The 15,000-nt window shown below is 40.9% G+C and overlaps 1 protein-coding gene across 2 annotated transcripts in view; it reads right to left on the bottom strand.

Annotated features, from left to right (window-relative positions):
• Positions 1-4,293, bottom strand: part of LOC135104211 (cholinesterase 1-like) — a 13,632-nt gene extending 9,339 nt beyond the window's left edge. The window contains exon 1 of one of the 2 annotated variants that reach the window (XM_064011337.1): positions 4,199-4,293. The gene's annotated coding sequence lies outside the window, so the exon portion shown is untranslated. The remainder of the gene's footprint in view (positions 1-4,198) is intronic. The other variant, XM_064011338.1, reaches the window with a different exon arrangement.
• Positions 4,294-15,000: the final 10,707 nt, after the last annotated feature.

Below are 15,000 nucleotides of genomic sequence, written 5' to 3'. Positions count from 1 at the left end.
AAAAAGAAGAATGCTCGAAGCCATTATTGATTATAGCAATAAAAAATACAGTTAAGTCGCTGCTCAGGTGTCACTCCCTGTAGACTATTGATGCTTGCCACTATTCTCTATGGAAATGTCAGTGAGCCTACCTAGCTGGATCTTTGTTAAAGGAGAAAAGAATGGCAGCACGAGACTGGGCTCCATGCCTGGCCATGAACAGAGTACAAGTTTCATACAAAGCTCTCTTCACACAGTGATGGTGTCACGAGTGTCAGTGTACCAGCCATGGTACGCCTTCCTCCCATCCTGCCTCCTTCAGACTGGGGGTATGGGAGGTGAGGAAATTACATCTTGTAGCGTTGGAGGTTTATTCGGTGTAACACGAATAATATAGAGCCCACACTTTTGAATCTTCCGAGTTTTCCACCACCTGGCTACGACTACAGAGTCACTCTCATACTAAATTTATCTGTGCTGTATACCTCTCACCTAACTCCTCTGCCTATAAGAAATTCTTTGACTACTTAACTTCCAAAGTGGAGCACATTCTGACCTTCTTCCCTTTTGCAGAGATCTCCATTCTTGAAGACTTCAATGTTCACCACCAGCTTCTGCTTTCCTCTCACTTCACTGACAATCCTGGTGAACTAGCCTTCAACTTTGCTATCCTCCATGACCTAGAGCAATTGGTGCAACACCCTACTCGTATTCCTGACCGTCTTGGAAATATGCCCAACATTCTTGACCTTTTCCTAACCTCTAACCTTTCTGTTTATGCTATCACTCTCTCTTTGTTGGGCTTCTCCGATCACAATCTCATATCTTTATCTTGTCCTATCGCTCCAATCCCTCCTCAAGATCCCATAAGAGAAGGTGCCTCTGCCGTTTTGCCTCTGCTAGTTTGGGGGATCTGAGGAGGTATTTTGCTGATTTTCCTTGGAATGATTACTTCTTCCGTGTCAGAGACCTGTCTTTGTGTGCTGAGCGCATAACAGGGGTGATAGTGTCTGGCATGGAGGCGTACATTCCTCACTCTTTTTCTCGACCTAAACCTTCCAAACCTTGGTTTAACACAGCTTGTTTTCGTGCTATACATGATAGAGAGGTGGCCTACAAAAGGTACTTAAGCCTTCCATCACCAGAATCTTATGCACTTTATATTTCTGCCCGGAACCATGCCAAGTCTGTTCTCCAACTAGCCAAAAACTCCTTCATTAACATAAAGTATCAAAATCTTTCAAGATCTAACTCCCCTCGTGATTTCTGGCATCTAGACAAAAATATTTGCTTCTTCTTTCCTTCCTTTATTTCAACCAGATGGCACTACTGCTATCACATCTACTTCTAAAGCTGAACTCTTCGCTCAAACCTTTGCTAAAAACTTTACCTTGGATGATTCAGGGCTTGTTCCTCCCTCTCCTCCACCCTCTGACTACTTCATGCTACATATTAAAATTCTTCGGAATGATGTTTTCCATGCCCTCGCTGGCCTAAACCCTCGGAAGGCTTATGGACCTGATGGGGTCCCTCCTACTGTTCTCCGAAACTGTGCCTCCGTGCTTGCACCTTGCCTAGTCAAACTCTTTTAGCTCTGTCTGTCAACATCTACCTTTCCTTCTTGCTGGAGGTTTGCCTACATTCAGCCTGTTCCTAAAAAAGGGTGACCGTTCTTAACCCTCAAACTACCGTCCTATTGCTTTAATTTCCTGCCTATCTAAAGTTTTTTAATCTATCCTCAACAGGAAGATTCTTAAACATCCATCACTTCACAACCCTCTATCTGATCGCCAGTATGGGTTCCATCAAGGCCGCTCTACTGGTGATCTGGATTTTCTTACTGATTCTTGGTCATCCTCTTTTAGAGATTTTGGTGAAACTTTTGCTGTTGCCTTAGACATATCAAAAGCTTTTGATAGAGTCTGGCACAAAGCTTTGATTTCCAAACTACCCTCCTACGACTTCTAACCTTCTCTCTGTAACTTCATCTCAAGTTTCCTTTCTGACCGATCTATTGCTGCTGTGTAGACGGTCACTGTTCTCCTAAATCTATTAAAAGTGGTATTCCTCAGGGTTCTGTCCTGTCACCCACTCATACCGCTCTTTTAGACAGGGTGGAATCAAAAGATTTTCGTCTCCTCAACTCCTCTCCTCTAACTGACTGTCTTCAGCCTCTCTCTCATCGCCGCAATGTTGCATCTCTGTCTGTCTTCTACCGCTGTTTTCATGCTAACTGCTCTTCTGATCTTGCTAACTGCATGCCTCCCCTCCTCCCGCGGCCTCGCCCTATTCTGTCCACCTCTCTAATGCAAGAGTTAACCCTTATTCTCAATCATTCATTCCTTTCTCTGGTAAATTCTAGAACGCCCTGCCTGCTTCTGTTTTTCCATCTTCCTATGACTTGAATTCCTTCAAAAGTTAGGTTTCAAGGCACTTATCCTTCAGTTTTTGACTACCGTTTTGGACCCTTTTATGGGACTGGCATCTCAGTGGGCATTTTTTTTTTTATTGGATTTTTGTTGCCCTTGGCCAGTGTCCCTCCTACATAAGAAAAAATAAATAAAAGAAAGTGCTCGCTTCGGAGTCTAGCCCTGAAGTGCCCTCCTTTCCTCTTTCCTTCTAGCTTGTTGATGGGGAGGTCAGTCTCTATTTATATGCTACACATCTATAGGTCCATGAAAAAGACCTAGAATAAATGTCTAAAAAAGCCGTACGTGACCGTGGGAAATATTAGACCGCTTTCCTTCAGACACACCTGGCGAGGAGTGAGTTGAGGTGTGATCCGTCACCTGATACTGTGACATTCCTGAGATACAGATAGTAGTAGCAGTAGTAATATATATATATATATATATATATATATATATATATATATATATATATATATATATATATATATATATATATATATATATATATATATATCATATCATATCATATCATATCATATCATATCATATGGGTACATCAGCACGCGTGCCAGAACGAGTACTTTCAGTATGCTGGAAGTACTCGTTCTTGTGAGATACAGATTGTAAAATTGGCAGATATTCGGACGTAAGGTGAGGTTATCTTGTCCCGCGTGACGATACTATTGACACCATTATTGTGCCACTTCAAAAGTAAAGATATATTATTTACTACTGAACGAGCGTTATCTTCCTTTGCTTCATCATATAGTCGTTGGTAGGCGGGAATTGCCACGTAATTATGATCAGAATCCATAAGAGCAGGATTTGATATGGCTTGCTATATTTCTTTTGTTTCTGGTATTTATTGCCACTATGATACACGTTCTGTGCTGCAACAACGTTCAGCAACGATTCATTATCATTCAACTTGCTCCGAAGATGTATCGGTCGTTTTCTTGCTGTGGATTCAGTAGAAGCTACTCAGCTAGTAATCTGGCCCCGAACATAAACTTCAGCAAGTGTCGTTTGCTATAACACACCTCCGGATCATCCAGATCATGATCCGGATCACTCAGGTCAGATCAAGATTTAGATCAAGATTGTAAGTAGAGCACGGGGCACTCGACCAAATCAGTGAATAGAAGACGCCTTTAATATTTCTTTTGATTATTGATTTATTATCATTACATTGAATTTTGAAGTAACATGAATAATAAATAGCATTATGTTACAATGTTACATCGAAAATTATTTCACTCTATAGATTTTTTTGAAACATTATTTCGTAATATTTGCAATATCTGTCAATGAGATGAACCAAACGAGTGTTATCTAATTTTATGACTAAAAGACAAAACAAACACAATTCCTTTATCCCGCAGCACATGTATCAAAATAAGACAGTGTTGGCGACACCTTTACTACACTACCATCTCGCGTCAGCGTTCGTTCTCTTGCGTGTGTTTGCCAGGACCTGTCCTTCCTTCACTGATGGAAGATTGCTTCCAAATGACCAGCGTATAGAAGTGGAGGACAAGGAATCTATTGTCAATTAAGATGCGCCAAAAGTTACTTTAGAGTGTCCTAAGCCGTTCACCTTACTGCTCCCTCACAATCACCGGTTGCACATGCACCTTGAAAGAAGTGAAACACCGGTGTGTAACCCTACCATTGGATAAGTACATATTATTAATGATATCTGCTCAAACCAAAACAAACTGATCTATGGACGAGATTAACTAACTGTAAAAGTTTAGAATATGTACATATTAAGAAAATAAGTAAATGTCTGAATGAATTAAACTTACTTACGCCGAGGAAGTGTTGCCGCTGCTGTGGCAGGAGGGCGACTGCCGATGACTAGACTCCCTTCACCCTTTATGTGTTCTCTCTCTCTCTCTCTCTCTCTCTCTCTCTCTCTCTCTCTCTCTCTCTCTCTCTCTCTCTCTCTCTCTCTCTCTCTCCTACATTTGTTGCATAATTTTGAATAAGTGTGAATTGTTACCCATCCACACACTTTTCCCAATATGTTGCGTAACTTAAGTATATATATATATATATATATATATATATATATATATATATATATATATATATATATATATATATATATATATATATATATATATATATATATATATATATTTTTTTTTTTTTTTTTTTTCCGGTCCTCTTCCTTTACGTATCTTACCTTTTAACGCGACACTGGAACCTTGATGGAAGACTGTAGATAGTGAAAGGGAGTGGTCGTTGGGAGGTAATGGGTGTTGATGGATGGTGTCGAGAGGTAATGAGAGGGCGTTGTTAAGGTATATATGGCGAGGACAAATAATGGATGGGGAGGGAGGTAAGGAGAGGTGACGCCTGGTACTGAATCAGTCCCGTAGCTGATGGAAACCTTAATAAAAGTAACCCGCATATAGTAGTAGTAGTAGTAGTAGTAGCAGTAATAGTAGTAGTAGTAGTAGTAGTAGTAGTAGCAGCAGCAACAGCAGCATGACGTAGTAGAAGTAATGGTAGTAAAAATAGTTGTAGTAGCAGCAGCAAAAGTAATATAGATTGCTGATGTTGTTATTGTTGTTGTTGTTATTGTTGTTGCTTTTGCTGTTGCTACTGTAAAAGTGGTAGTAGCAATATTTATGATCCTAATAGCAATACTACTACTACTACTACTACAACAACAACTAATAATAATAATAATAATAATAATAATAATAATAATAATAATAATAATAATAACAATAATGATAACAATAATAATAATAATCTTGACAAAGTTAGTAATAACAATATTGATAATAATAATAGTAAGAAGAAGAAGAAGAAGAAGAACGAGTGGAGCGAAGTTATGTTCAGGTAGGTGTACGTACATACTTCACATGATGGATAAATATACATACAGATATGTACGTATCCATATGAGCCTATATGGTTATGTATATTTTCTAGTACATACGTGGACCATGTCACGCACCACAACGTGATTGATGAAGCCATGAAGAGGCTGCCACTGCCACCAAAATGTTTCCGGGAGGGGATGATTGTACTTATCCCTGGTTACTTTGTACAATTTTATTGTATTAATATAACGCAGATGATGATTAATATAATGCAGTTTTCTCTCTCTCTCTCTCTCTCTCTCTCTCTCTCTCTCTCTCTCTCTCTCTCTCTCACACACACACACACACACACACACACACACACACACACACACACACAATGGTTGATGGTGCAGCACTGGTGTGTTATAGGTGGGAATCCCAGGGTCCTTCCGTGCTGCAACACACACACACACACACACACACACACACACACACACACACACACACACACACACACACACACACACACACACACAGAAGCACGATTATGTAATATTGCGACAGAAAGAACAGCGATGACGTCCAATCATTCTTATATAATTGTCGGGTGACGAGATGGAAAAGTTGGAGTAGCGGGGGAATAGGAAGAAAGAGTCGTGCTGCGGAGGACAACTCAAGGACAACGTATAATATGTTGTGACGCTCCCTTGAGGAGCTGAGATGCTGGGCGCTGGAGGTTAATGTCTCCTATTAGCAAGTCGTCGTCTTAGTGGCTGGGTGGCGTGTTGGTCTGTACATATAAGGTTAAGGTTAGGCAGACTGAGGAGACAGTGGGCTTTCATGTGTACATATTACAAGTGCACACACACTTATAAGCATTCCTTACACACACACTTATAAGCATCTTCGCCTTAGGTCTCATGAGGAGAAAATACCAATACTCACAGCCACACTGCTCAAGGGTCACAGGCCCTGCTTAAGCGGTATATGATGATGATGATGATGATGATGATGATAATGATGATGGTAGTGTTAATAATTATGATAATGATAATAATAATATTAATAATAATAATAATAATAATAATAATAATAATAATGATAATAATAATAATAATAATAATAATAATAATAATAATAATAATAATGCTATTGTTGTTGTTCTTGTTGTTGCTGCTGCTGCTGCTGTTGTTGTTGTTGTTGTCGTTGTTGTTGTTATTATTATTATTATTATTATTATTATTATTATTATTATTATTATTATTATTATTATTATTATTATTATTTTCATTACTATTATCATCATCATCATTAAGATGACGAAAAAAAAATTGATAGATATAACGTACAAACAAACACACACACACACACACACACACACACACACACACACACACACACACACACACACACACACACACACACACACACACACACACACACACACACACACTCCCAGCGATGTCTAAAGCACTGGATCAGAGGATGCTGTGAACTTATCATTAAACCCAGCTGTGACCTCACTGAACGTTTCTCTTTGTGTCTTACAGCACTAGGGGGGTAGCCTATTCTCTAAAAACAACTCTCTTCCTACGCACAAAACTGCAAGCACTTAATTACACACACACCCTTCACTCAAAATTAAAAATTATAATGGCGACTCCCACGCCAGTCTCGGAGTCCCCATCTGGGGAGAGGACCACAAATGTCCAAAGGTCGGACTCTTCTTCTGGTATCGACCCTAAGTGTTTTGACATCCCCTCAACTTTTCTTCGTAAACTTCTGCAACATTCGCGGTCTTAGATCCAAATTTCAATCTGTAGAACATCACCTCACATTCACTAAACCGAATCTTCTTTTCCTTACTGAAACACAGGTGTCTGAGGTAACTGACAGTAGCCCCTTTTCTATTCCCTCCCAATTTCTCTATCCTCATTTTCAGTCTAAAGCTCGATGTTGCGTTTTTGTGCAGAACTACTTAATCTGCTCTCGTGCCCACGCTCTTCAATCTTCCGAGTTTCCCACCATCTGGCTACGACTACGGAGTCACTCTGAAACTAAATTTACCTGTGCTGTATACCTCTCACCTAACTCCTCTGACTATAAGAAATTCTTTGACTACTTAACTTCCAAAGTGGAGCACATTCTGACTCCATTCTTGGAGATTTCAGTCTTTTCCTCTCCTTTCACTGACCATCCTGGTGAACTAGCCTTCACCTTTGCTATCCTCCATGACCTAGAGCAACTTTTGCAACACCCTACTCGTATTCCTGACTGTCTTGGAGATACGCCCAACATTCTTGAATTTTTCCTAACCTCTAATACTTTTGTTTATGCTGTTACCCTCTCTTTTCCGTTGGGCTCTTCCGATCACAATCTCATATGTGTATCTTGTCCTATGGCTCCAATCCCTCCTCAGGATCCTCCTAAGCCGAGGTGCCTCTGGCGTTTTGCCTCTGCTAGCTGGGGGACCTGAGGAGGTATTTTGCTGATTTTCCTTGGAATGACTACTGCTTCCGTGTCAGAGACCCATCTCTGTATGCCGAGCGCATAACAGACGTGATAATGTCTGGCATGGAGGCGTACATCCCTCACTCTTTTTCGCGACCTAAACCTTTTAAACCTTGATTTAACACAGCCTATTCTCGTGCTATACATGACAGAGAGGTGTCCTACAAAGGGTACTTGGGCCTTCCATCACCAGAATCTCATGCACTTTATATTTCTGCCCGGAACCATGCCATGTCTGTTCTGCAACTAGCCAAAAACTCCTTCATTGACAGAAAATGTCAAAATCTTTTAAGATCTAACTCCCCTCGTGAATTTTGGCACCTAGCCAAAAACATCTCCAATAACTTTTCTTCTTTTTCTTTTTCTTCTTTATTTCAACCAGATGGCACCACTGCTATCACATCTATCTCTAAAGCTGAACTCTGCTCAAACCGTTGCTAAAAACTCTACCTTGAACGGTTCAGGGCTTGTTCCTCCCTCTCCTTCACCCTCTGACTACTTCATGCTACCTATTAAAATTCTTCGCAGTGATGTTTTCCATGCCCTCACTGGCCCAAACCCTCGGAATGCTTATGGATCTGAAGGGGTCCCTCCTATTGTTCTCAGAAACTGCGCTTCCATGTTTATACCTTCCCTAGTCAAACTCTTTCAACTCTATCTACATTTTGTTTCTTGCTGGAAGTTTGCCTACATTCAGCTTGTTCCTAAAAAGGGTGACGGTTTTAATCCTTCAAACTACCGTCCTATTGCTTTAATTTCTTGCCTATCTTAATTTCTTGAATCTATCCTCAACAGGAAGATTCTATCACATCTTTCGCTTCATTACCTTCTACCTGATCGCCAGTATGAATTCCGTCAAGGCTGCCTTTCTGGTGATCTGGCTCTTGTTACTGAGTCTTGATCACCCTCTCTTAGAGATTTTGGTGATACTTTTGCTGTTGCCTTGAACAGTGATGTTCCTCAGGGTTCTGTCCTGTTACCCACTCTCTTCCTATTATTTATCGATGATCTTCTAAACCAAACTTCTTGTCCTATCCACTCCTACTCTGATGATATCACCCTGCACTTTTTCACGTCTTTTCCTAGACGTCCAACCCTTTAGGAAGTAAATATATATTTTTTTTTTATGTAGGAGGGACACTGGCCAAGGGCAACAAAAATCTAATAAAAAAAATGCCCGCTGAAATGCCAGTCCCATAAAAGGGTCAAAGCAGTGGTCAAAAATTGATGAATAAGTGTCTTGAAACCTCCCTCTTGAAGGAATTCAAGTCATAGGAAGGTGGAAATACAGAAGCAGGCAGGGAGTTCCAGAGTTTACCAGAGAAAGGGATGAATGATTGAGAATACTGGTTAACTCTTGCGTTAGAGAGGTGGACAGAATAGGGGTGAGAGAAAGAAGAAAGTCTTGTGCAGCGAAGCCGCGGAAGGAGGGGAGGCATGCAGTTAGCAAGATCAGAAGAGCAGTTAGCATGAAAATAGCGGTAGAAGACAGCTAGATATGCAACATTGCGGCGGTGAGAGAGAGGCTGAATACAGTCAGTTAGAGGAGAGGAGTTGATGAGACGAAAAGCTTTTGATTCCACCCTGTCTAGAAGAGCAGTATGAGTGGAACCTCTCCAGACATGTGAAGCATACTCCATACATGGACGGATAAGGCCCATGTACAGAGTTAGCAGCTGGGGGGGGGGTGAAAAAATTGGTGGAGACGTCTCAGAACACCTAACTTCATAGAAGCTGTTTTAGCTAGAGGTGAGATGTGAAGTTTCCAATTCAGATTATAAGTAAAGGACAGACCGAGGATGTTCAGTGTAGAAGAGGGGGACAGTTGAGTGTCATTGAAGAAGAGGGGATAGTTGTCTGGAAGGTTGTGTCGAGTTGATAGATGGAGGAATTGAGTTTTTGAGGCATTCAACAATACCAAGTTTGCTCTGCCCCAATCAGAAATTTTAGAAAGATCAGAAGTCAAGCGTTCTGTGGCTTGCCTGCGTGATATGTTTACCTCCTGAAGGGTTGAATTTTTATGAAAAGACGTGGAAAAGTGCAGGGTGGTATCATCAGCGTAGGATTGGATAGGACAAGAAGTTTGGTTTAGAAGATCATTAATGAATAATAAGAAGAGAGTGGGTGACAGGACAGAACCCTGAGGAACATCACTGTTAATAGATTTAGGAGAAGAACAGTGACCGTCTACCACGCAGCAATAGAACGGTCAGAAAGGAAACTTCAGATGAAGTTACAGAGAGAAGGATAGAAACCATAGGAGAGCAGTCTGGAAATCAAAGCTTTGTGCCAGACTCTATCAAAAGCTTTTGATATGTCCAAGGCAACAGCAAAAGTTTCATCAAAATCTCTAAAAGAGGATGACCAAGACTCAGTAAGGAATGCCAGAAGATCACCAGTAGAGCGGCCTTGACGGAACCCATACTGGCGATCAGATAGAAGGTTGTGAAGTGATAGATGTTTAAGAATCTTCCTGTTGAGGATAGATTCAAAAACTTTATATAGGCAGGAAATTAAAGCAATAGGACGGTAGTTTGAGGGATTAGAACGGTCACCCTTTTTAGGAACAGGTTGAATGTAGGCAAACTTCCAGCAAGAAGGAAAGGTAGATGTTGACAGACAGAGCTGAAAGAGTTTGACTAGGCAAGGTACAAGCACGGAGGCAGTTTCAGAAAACAATAGGAGGGACCGCATCAGGACCATAAGCCTTCCGAGGGTTTAGGCCAGCGAGGGCATGGAAAACATCATTGCGAAGAATTTTAATACATGGCATGAAGTAGTCAGAGGGTGGAGGAGAGGGAGGAACAAGCCCAGAATCGTCCAAGGTAGAGTTTTTAGCAAAGATTTCAGCGAAGATTTCAGCTTTAGAAATAGATGTGATAACAGTGGTGCCATCTGGTTGAAATAGAGGAGGGAAAGAAGAAGAAGCAAAGTTATTGGAGATATTTTTAGCTAGATGCCAGAAATCACGAGGGGAGTTAGATCTTGAAAGGTTTTGACATTTTCTGTCATTGAAGGAGTTTTTGGCTAGTTGCAGAACAGACTTGGCATGGTTCCGGGCAGAAATATAAAGTGCATGAGATTCTGGTGATGGAAGGCTTAAGTACCTTTTGTGGGCCACCTCTCTATCATGTATAGCATGAGAACAAGCTGTGTTAAACCAAGGTTTAGAAGGTTTAGGACGAGAAAACGAGTGAGGAATGTACGCCTCCATGCCAGACACTATCACCTCTGTTATGCGCTCAGCACACAAAGACGGATCTCTGACACGGAAGCAGTAGTCATTCCAAGGAAAATCAGCAAAATAACTCCTCAGGTCCCCCAAACCAGCAGAGGCAAAACGCCAGAGGCACCTTCGCTTAGGGGGATCCTGAGGACGGATTGGAGCGATAGGACAAGATAAAGATATGAGATTGTGATCGGAGGAGCCCAACGGAGAAGAAAGGGTGACAGCATAAGCAGAAGGATTAGAGGTCAGGAAAAGGTCAAGAATGTTGGGCGTATCTCCAAGACGGTCAGGAATACGAGTAGGGTGTTGCACCAATTGCTCTAGGTCATGGAGGATAGCAAAGTTGTAGGCTAGTTCACCAGGATGGTCAGTGAAGGGAGAGGAAAGCCAAAGCTGGTGGTGAACATTGAAGTCTCCAAGAATGGAGATCTCTGCAAAAGGGAAGAGGGTCAGAATGTGCTCCACTTTGGAAGTTAAGTAGTCAAAGAATTTCTTATAATTAGAGGAGTTAGGTGAGAGGTATACAGCACAGATAAATTTAGTATGAGAGTGGCTCTGTAGTCGTAGCCAGATGGTGGATAACTCGGAAGATTCAAGAGCGTGGGCACAAGAGCAGGTTAAGTCATTGCGCACATAAACGCAGCATCCAGCTTTGGATCGAAAATGAGGATAGAGAAAGTAGGAGGGAACAGAAAAGGGGCTACTGTCAGTTGCCTCAGACACCTGAGTTTCAGTGAGGAAAAGAAGATGAGGTTTAGAAGAGGAGAGGTGGTGTTCTTCAGATTGAAAATTAGATCTTAGACCGCGAATGTTGCAGAAGTTAATGAAGAAAAAGTTGAGGGGGGGGTGTCAAGACACTTAGGGTCGTCGACAGAAAGGCAGTCCGACCTGGGGACATTTATGGTCCTCTCCCCTGATGGGGACTCCGAGGCTGGTGTAGGAGTCGCCATGATGATTTTAAAATTTTTGAGTGAAGGGTGTGTGTGTTATTAGGTGCTTGTAGTTTTGTGTGGAGGAAGAGAGTTGTCTTTAGAGGGCAGGCTGTGACTGCCCCCTTGTGTTGTTAGACACAAAGGGAAACGTTCAGTGAGGTCACAGCTGGGTTTAATGATACTCGTAAGTTCACAGCACCCCCTGAACAGTGCTTTAGACCTCACTGGGAGTAATTATCGTTTCGGCAGGTGTCTACTACCTCCTCCTACAAGTTTACGCAGGGAAGCCACAGAACGCCTGATTTCTGATCTCTAAAATTTCTGATTGGGGCAGAGCAAACCTGGTATTGTTCAATGCCTCAAAAACTCAATTCCTCCATCTATCAGCTCGAAATAACCTTCCAGACAACTATCCCCTCTTCTTCAGTGACACTCAACCGTCCCCATCTTCTATACTGAACATCCTTGATCTGTCCTTTTCTTATAATCTAAACTGGAAACTTCACATCTCACCTCTAGCTAAAATAGCTTCTATGAGATGTTATGGTGTTATGGTGGTCTCCACCAGTTTTTCTCACCCCCACGCTGCTAACCCTGTACAAGCGCCTTATCCGTCCATGTATGGAGTATGCTTCACAAGTCTCGGGGGGGAGGGGTTCCACTCGTACCGTTCTTGTAGACAGCGTGGAATCAAAAGCTTTTCGTTCCATCAACTCCTCTCCTCTAACTGACTATCTTCAGCCTCTTTCTCATCACTGCAATGTGCAAATGTTGCATCTCTTGCTATCTTCGACTGCTATTTTCCTGCTAACTGGTCTTTTGATCTTGATAACTGCATGCCTCCCATCTTTCCGTGGCCTCGCTGCTCAAGACTTTTTTCTTTCTCTTTCCCCTATTCTGTCCACCTTTCTAATGCAAGAGTTAACCAGTATTCTCAATCATTCATCCCTTTGTCTGTTAAACTCTGGAACTTCTTGCCTGCTTCTGTATTTCCACCTTCCTATGATTTGAACTCCTTTAAGAGGGAGGTTTCAAGACACCTATCCTTCAATTTTTTACTATCGTTTCTGACCCTTTTCAGAGACCGGAATCTCAGTGGGCTTTTTTTTATTGGATTTTTGTTGCCCTTGGCCGGTATCTCTCCTACATAACACACACACACACACATAAAAAAAAAAAGCTTTGTAATTAAGGAAAGACAGTTTTCCTCAGACTTTATTTTGCAAAAGCTTCACTTCTCAAGATTGACCCGCATCTATGGACATGCAAACTTCAACCTTACGCTGTCGTGTTAGAGGTATAAATATTCCCTACAATCTTCACACTACGAGAGGCGATTTTGTTACGAATATATAACAAAACCTGTGTCCTATTGCGGCAAGGTTCGCGCACCTGGGCACGTGTCCCACTAATTAAAACCGTGCTCAGGTGTGCGGGAGAAGGTTATCCCACAGACCTAGAGAAATATAAGTTTGTATTATATCATGTTATAGTTATATATATATATGTACTTATTCATATAAAGTTAGAGATGATAAACTTTTCTTTCTATTTTATTGTTATTATTATTATTATTATTATTATTATTATTATTATTATTATTATTATTATTATTATTTATTTCTTTTAACACCAGAATTACATGTTCTAAGGCGTTGTATGTGTTCTCACAAAAAATTCAAGTTTATTCTTTAGTAAGGCGGCCATGTTTTGTGTGTGTGTGGGTGGGTGGGTGGCTGTGGGTGGGTGGATGTGGGTGTGTGTTTGGGTGCGTGTTTCTGTGTAGTTTGCCTGGTGTAGTGTGATTTTCCATGATTATTTGGTGTGTTCATGTGGATAGTGGAGGTAGAGTGTGGAGGGTAAGGGTTTGGAGCGAACACGTATGACTTGTCATTGTACGGCATCATATAGCCTCTGACTCCTATGACACACCCTCTTACTGAACAAGAGGAACTGGTGCAGGGTAAGGTGAGGTCCTGAAAGTCACCGCTGGCACGAAAAGGTGTGGTGGAGTGACTCAAACCTTTTAGTGCTCGTAGTTATATTTTGGCGAAGTAAAACATCAGGTGAAGTAAGAAATGTCATATTGCCATTAGCAGTCAGAGGGTCAAGTGTGTGTGTGTGTGTGTGTGTGTGTTTGAATGAACTGAGTGTGTTCATGGGCAGCACGTGACCTGTGCAGTGCTTAACAAGAGGCAAAAAATCATATCGTAGGTTCTTTATATATATATATATATATATATATATATATATATATATATATATATATATATATATATATATATATATATATATATATATATATATATATATATCACGCAGTACCTGCTTACCAATACCTTACATAATTATGCATATTATATAGAAGCTATATATGAGTCTACATATACGGTCTATATAATATGCACGTACATGCATCATAGATAATTGTATTTGTTTTTACTTCGATAATATAAGAACGATAACCTTTATCTTTATATTAAACTGTAATATAAACAATTAACATTTCTTTTCACAACTTGGCAAGAATAACAATTGGGTTCCTGGGATCGCTTTACAAAACGCGTCTTCAAATAAAATATATGCGGTCAGTCAGTCACTCGAGTAACACTTAATATTAAATATGTGTTGTGCTTTAACAATACAGTGATGGGAGGAGGACTCTTCTGGGTTGGGAAGGTTTGGTTAGGGACAGAAGAAGCTAGTGGGCGGTTGAACTCCTTTATACTGGCCTTGGGATATCTAGGAAGAAGGAATCTGAAGGGAAGGATATACATAATGTACAAACGGCGGTATATTTCATCGTATTTATTAAGAAAGATGAAAAAAATTAGAGTTTGATTATAGAAGGTAAAGTGTCGGGAAAGTTATGAGTGTAGACGTGTTTAAGGTGGTGGAGGCGGAGACAGATTCTACTGGGGCATTTAAGATGAGAGATAAAGTAATAGATATTAGGAAATTGAAAGAAACTCTTAAGAATTTGTAGAAGCCAAGAAATTTGGAGTCAGTATGGGAAAGTTGTAGGCTTTATGGTATTGGATATTAGCTGTGGGGCGAGGCAATGGAGTTTCTCTGTGACAGGATGGTGGTAAAGGTTTGGTGTGGAGGGGAGGCTG

Source organism: Scylla paramamosain, chromosome 10, assembly GCF_035594125.1.
Source record: "Scylla paramamosain isolate STU-SP2022 chromosome 10, ASM3559412v1, whole genome shotgun sequence".
Classification (NCBI taxonomy): Eukaryota; Metazoa; Arthropoda; class Malacostraca; order Decapoda; family Portunidae; genus Scylla; species Scylla paramamosain.
Note: the sequence above shows the minus strand (reverse complement) of the source record. Positions and strands in the feature narration are given on the sequence as shown.